The 5963-nt window shown below is 42.3% G+C and overlaps 1 long non-coding RNA gene across 1 annotated transcript in view; it reads right to left on the reverse strand.

Annotated features, from left to right (window-relative positions):
* Positions 1 to 5384, reverse strand: part of LOC109310595 — a 13893-nt gene extending 8509 nt beyond the window's left edge. Inside the window, exons 1-2 of the long non-coding RNA XR_002101265.1 lie at positions 5222 to 5384; positions 4929 to 5023 (exon numbers count right to left, since the gene is read on the reverse strand). This is a non-coding gene — a long non-coding RNA (uncharacterized LOC109310595). The remainder of the gene's footprint in view (positions 1 to 4928; positions 5024 to 5221) is intronic.
* Between the last annotated feature and the right edge of the window lie 579 nt (positions 5385 to 5963).

Raw genomic sequence — 5963 nt, forward strand, 5'->3', positions numbered from 1 at the left:
CTGCTGCCTGCCTGGCCTGCCCAGCACAGATCTGGGGGCACACGCCCCCCCACCCTCCGTGCCCTCCCGGATGAGTGGCAGCAGCAGTGGTGGAGCTGCCTCTCCCTCCTGCCCCCTGAACGAGCCACAGCTCTGTCTTGTGCCTGCCCTGCTCTGGCTGGGCAGCACCAACCCCAGCCCCACTCTCTCCCTCACCATGGGGGGCGTTGATCTGCCCCCACATGTCCCTTCCCTCCCTCCTTGCTTTTCACCACAACAGATTTTCCAGCTGCATGCAGCTGTATTGGAAATCGGATCAGTATGGGCCAATATGCCTCCTTAAAAATTGGCTATCAGTATCAGCCCCCAAAATCTCTATTGGTGCACCCCTAGAAAAAGATAATAATCCAAGTCCCTCTGTGTTTGTTTAGATGGCCTTGACAGTTCATTGGTGAATCAGCCATTAGTACTTTTGTAGACAAAGTTCTCTGGGAAAATGTGATTTCTTTTATTAGACTAACTAAATACTTGGAAAAATTGTTCTTTGCAAGCTTTTGGGCATAAACAGCATAGGGAGAATCTGCTCCTGTTGTTTTGTGTTCTCCTGGATGGAATAGAAGCCAATGTGCAAAATGCAGGTCTGTGAAAACACAAATAATTTATTTTGCAAATAATTAAATGCAAATATATATATTTTTATTAATACTTTAGCAGTCTCAGAGAATGCACTGTATGGATAAGTCAATTCTCAGCAGCCAAAATACATGGGTTTGTGCACATCACTTTCCTTTCTCTGGTTATTATTCTTTATAATTCAGCAGCTGCCTACGGTGCATTTAAGGGTCATAATTAGCATGGCAGCGAATAAGTCCTTTGCTGGATCCAGTCCTCATGAGCTTTTGTTTCTAGTAATTTCCAAGCACATATGAAGACATATGTCCTATACCAAGCAGTTGAAGCACCTGTTATGAACACTGGCCAACGTGTATTTGCCAGAGTACAGGTACAAAAGACAGAACATACTTGACCAAAAGACGTAAGTCCAAGCAAGACAAACACAGATCCTGGACAGGAGGCTCATGAATGCCCTGAGGAAGGAATCATTCAAGTGGTTTATATTTAATCTATTCATCTCAGTATCGGTGATCAATTTGGTAGCTGAGTAGCTTTCTAAAAAGAGAATAAATAAATGACAATAGTATCAGTAATTATCCTAAAAATACTTAGATGGCAATCAATATCTTCAAAGCATTTTACAAACATTAACTAATTAATCCTCTAAGCATCCCTTTATGCCAGAGACCCTGACATCCTAATTTTTAATTTGACCAAGTAGTTTATTGCTAAGACAAATGGCTTCAGAAGCTGAGTACTGGTAGTGTCAGGTGCAATTTATTAATGTTGTGTAAATGTGTCAAGCTGAAGAGAACAGGGAGTCTGTAACAGCAAGAACACCAGAAAGATTGGGAGAATCATCATCAGTGTCTGAGATAGCAAGAACCAGCTTAGGCATCTTGCCTGTTTCTCACAATATCTGTAGTGCTTGGGCCATGATATTACTTGCACCCCCTTCAGCCACCTCTTTTGCCTCAGCCATAGCTGTGGAATTTATATTGCCTATTCTTTTCTGATAACAGATTTATCTTCTCTCTGCCAAAATCAGAGGTCCTGCAGATAACACTTCTCCTTAAACAGAAGGGTCTCAATTTAAAACAAGATGCCAGTGGTGAAAAAAGTATATTCCCTTCTAAGAACTAATCTGGATGGATTTCAGGTTTTTAGAAAGCATTTAGAGACTTCTGTGCAGGGGAAATTTTCAGCCCAGTAATAAGTGATTTAAATTGAATTGCTGTCTCATTTCTTTTTCTTTTAGTTATGGCTGGATTTCTGAACACAGCAGGAAGGACACAGCCTCCATGACTTGCTTTGGCTGCAGGAATGAGGCACCAGATTTATTGGCAGACTGGTAGTGCACCCACTCCTTTGCCTGCAAATGTTAAACTTACTTGCTATACGTTGATGGATCTGCTGGGAGCCTAGTCAGAGATTCTCAGCTAGTGCTAATTGCATGTGCTGTTCTTAATTCTGTTTCCAATAAAGAAAAGCCTCAGGATCTTATCTAGGGCTGGGAACCTGGCATAGAATTCAAGAGATATATGGTAACAGCAACTTGTATATAGGGTATAATATGTGGAACCATGAAAATGCCACAACTTGGTTCACAACCAGCTGTAGGGTTGTGCCACCCCAATGCTTTTTTGTGCATGTTTTATCAAGTTCAGACTGGTGTGGGTTGTTTGTGTGGGCTGGCATTCACACCACTGAGCCTTGCTCGGGGCTAGGGACAGACATTCAAAAAGCCAGAGCCTTAATTGATTCAGCCTTTGCAGGTTAGTCTAACCTGCCTAGGTTGAACTGATTTGCAACAGCATGGACATTCCTTGTGAACTGAGGAAATGTCTGCAGTTGCTCTGGCCAGGAGCCAGGGATGTGCTCTCAGCTGCAGGGAAGTTGTGCTGGGGGGGCTGGCCATGCCTCTGCTGCTGGAGCAGCCAGCATGGCATAGCGCAGGTGCTGGGGGGGGCAGGAATAAATTTCTCCTCTGCTCCCTTCTGGGGCCAGCGTCTGGCCAGACCCCTGCCCCTGCCTGTCTCTGCTTGTCCCTGCTCGGCTGGGGAGCAGAGGGGCAGGACAAGCCCTGCTCCACTGGAGCAGAAAGCAGGATGCTGGGGGATTCTGGTTTAACTTAAACCAGGAAGGGGCCTGGGACAGACATTGCATAAACTGGTTTGAGCTCAATCAGTTAAGTCTGATACTACATTCAACCAGATTTATCTCAAACTGGTTTTGGCCAATTTGAAACTGGTTTATGTGCACTGAATATCTGTTCTGTTACAGGTTTAAACTAGTTTCTGATCACTTAAACTGGTTTATATGTAATGTCTGTCCCTAACCCAGGAATTCAAGTCCATGTGAATCAGAAATTTCCTGACTAATCTCAAAATGAACCCAGGAACAACTCCCTCATCCCAAGTTCATTGAGGTCATTGGAAAGACACTCTGGTTTTATAATACAACCTGTGACTCTTGTTTGCCTTGATGTTGTGGTGCCCCACCTTGCATCACAAGGGTGGGCTTGTTGGAAGCAACCTTATTCAGCCAGAGGTTGGGAAGGGCCTGCCTGGAGTGTCTGGAAACAAAATGACAGTTAAACTAGTGAGTAACACTGACCCTAGGGCTTCAAGGGCAAAAGCAAATGCCCTCAACATACTGAGTGTCTCTGACAGGAACTGATATTTGGAGTTTCTTATGATAGTTATTGTAGTGTAAGATAAAGAAACAAAACACAGAACTACATGTGGCAATCTGGGGAGAGAAAAAAAGGAGTGAACGGAGGAGGGGAGGGCAGTGATAGCATGTACTACATTGACTAATGCAGCTCATCACTGGTCTCTGGTGGGAAAGGGTGCATCATGCAGGATATGCACTTGCTGGGGTGCAAACTGCCCTGCAGAAGGTAAAGCCATGACCCCAAGTCTCTCCCTTTATGGTCCTTTAGTTGACTGGCCACAGTGAATGGAGAGCAGGTTGTACTGTTTGTAGTGACTTTCAATCTTTTTAGACTGAAGGCACACATTGGAAAATGCCAGATCTTAGATTTCACTTTTTTGACTACAGAAAAATAACAGAAAAGCTCTTCTGCTGCGAAGATCGCAGAAGGTTCGCAACAGGGCAGAATGTCTTCAATACTATAGACTCCTTTTGGAAAGCTCTGGTTTATCTTGTCAATCATGTTCGCACACCTACAGTGCTAACATTGTGTGGCACCTTGTGGCACCCTTGAGAGGATCTCAAGGCACCACAGCCTGCTGTCATAACCCAATTGAGTACCACTCCAAGAAAATCTTGAACCCAATCCTTGAATTAAAGTTTTACCCACCAGACTGCTGGCAAGGGATTGTGCCAGTTTTTACTGTCCCCATTTACCAATGCTAGGTTTGGTTTGCAGGGGGTAATAACTCTCTCACATGCCAGTGACTCCAAGGCTATTGTCACACCTCACCTCCCTTCCTCCACAGTGCAGCTATGAACCAGCACAGTGCAGGCCTGTGGTTAAATGCTGTAACCCAGCCCTGTATGTAATATCCTACACTTTAGGTATGTGGTGCAGTAACTTGAGCAATCCAAATAATGTGCAGCTAGTCATACAGTCTTATGAATTAGGAGCACACTTTCATGCAGTTGTTCATCTTCTCCTGCATATTAAAAATATATTAAATCTATTACCGAAGTGCAGTGCTTTCAGCCTGCTCAGTGCAGAGGGAAAATTGCTTTGGATTCAGAAAGTTGTTATACTCCCAAGAATACTTCAAGGAAGTGCTTTGTGTGTAGAATTTCACTGCAAGTTCCACAAAGGTATCTTATAAAACATGTACCATAAACACTAATTGCACAGTTCAGGAATCTTCTTGGAGAGAAATCTCATATTTGCAAGCTTCTAATTTAGCTCTTAAAACAAAATTACATTTTTATTTCTGTGAGTGACCTTGCTAATTATGTGTCATTATACTGGGCCCTTAGGATTCTGAAAAACACTGTGCTGCTAGATGTTTTAAAATTACAGCTGTGTTCAACTAAATCTCATTTGAAAAACAGAGTAAAAATTTCTGAGTAATCTTTGTCAGTTAGATATGAGGCGTTAATGTTTGCTGGCTTGCTCCTGGTCTGATCTGCAAAGAAGGTTAGGAAATATCTTAGGTCTCATCTTTCCTGTTATGATAAATAACTGATCTGTGGTCAGAGCCGTAAAGTTCATAACCTACCCAGAAAAATTTAGGAACAAACCACTTTTTACCACTGCTGCTGCAACATTATGTAAAGTGGAAAACCTATTTTCCTGGGGAGGGGTGCTGCTTAAAGATGATTTCACAAAAAGAGGAAGCCCTTACTGTTTATCCTGCTTGATCCAAATGTGCAACATTTCCTGTGGCCAGATCTGCAGTAAAATCAAAGGAGGTCGCCATTTTCTGTGGTCTATTGCTTCCTATAACATACACATGTGAGAGAGGAAGAAAATTACCATTTGTTATAAAACCACCCCTGGTCCTTCTTATCTGATTAATCAATTAAAAACAATGATGCATCGGTAATAACACAATGTCCAACTGATTATCTGCATTTCACATCTGTCTAGCTTGAACCACTATCTATTTTAAGATGATAGAATGCAATTTTGCATAACCTGCTAAATGAATTTTATCTGTAAGACTCCTGCAAACACAGGATAGATGGCTGATACAAATCTAAGCTTCCAGGAGAGCAGTCAAAAGTTTGATTGTACAAGCTAGGTTTTAGAGAATCAGCGCATTGTTTCAGAGCAATGTAAAATTAAGACCATGTTAATAATCAACAATAAGAGCCCATACTGCAGTCTAGGCACAGGCAAAACTCCTAGTGAATATGCATGCATAATAGTGTTTGTTTTCAAGTTCTCCTGGAAGAGGCTTCCAGACCCTGGTGATAGGTAGCCTTGGAAAATATATAGACAGATTTCAGGATCATGTCTGAACTGTAAAAAAAGACAAATTAAAACCTTTTCACTGTGTGATAGGGACCAGATCAGATTTGTTAAGGATTTATAAAAAAATTCAGAAAGCAGCTTGTATGCCTGACACGAACTGCATTGTTCGAGGCCAAGTGTTTGACAGAGCGTGCTCGCAAACCCCAAGCCATTCTAACTCTGATGCGTCTGCACTATGATTCAATCAATAATTACATGATCACATACTTTCTTTTCCTTTGGACCCTCATTCAGTGGACAGAATCCTGATGAGTGCTCTCCTGATCATTAAATGTATTGCCTCCCTTACATCTTATCTAATATGTATTATTCCAACCCTGCTCTGAACACAGAATTATTAATTTCCTCATGGGATTTTCTCTGATGCTCATCACTACAATACCTGAAAGCTACACAGTTTTTT

The sequence above is a fragment of the Crocodylus porosus genome, unplaced genomic scaffold (genome assembly GCF_001723895.1).
Source record: "Crocodylus porosus isolate Cpor-Errol unplaced genomic scaffold, CroPor_comp1, whole genome shotgun sequence".
NCBI lineage: Eukaryota > Metazoa > Chordata > Crocodylia > Crocodylidae > Crocodylus > Crocodylus porosus.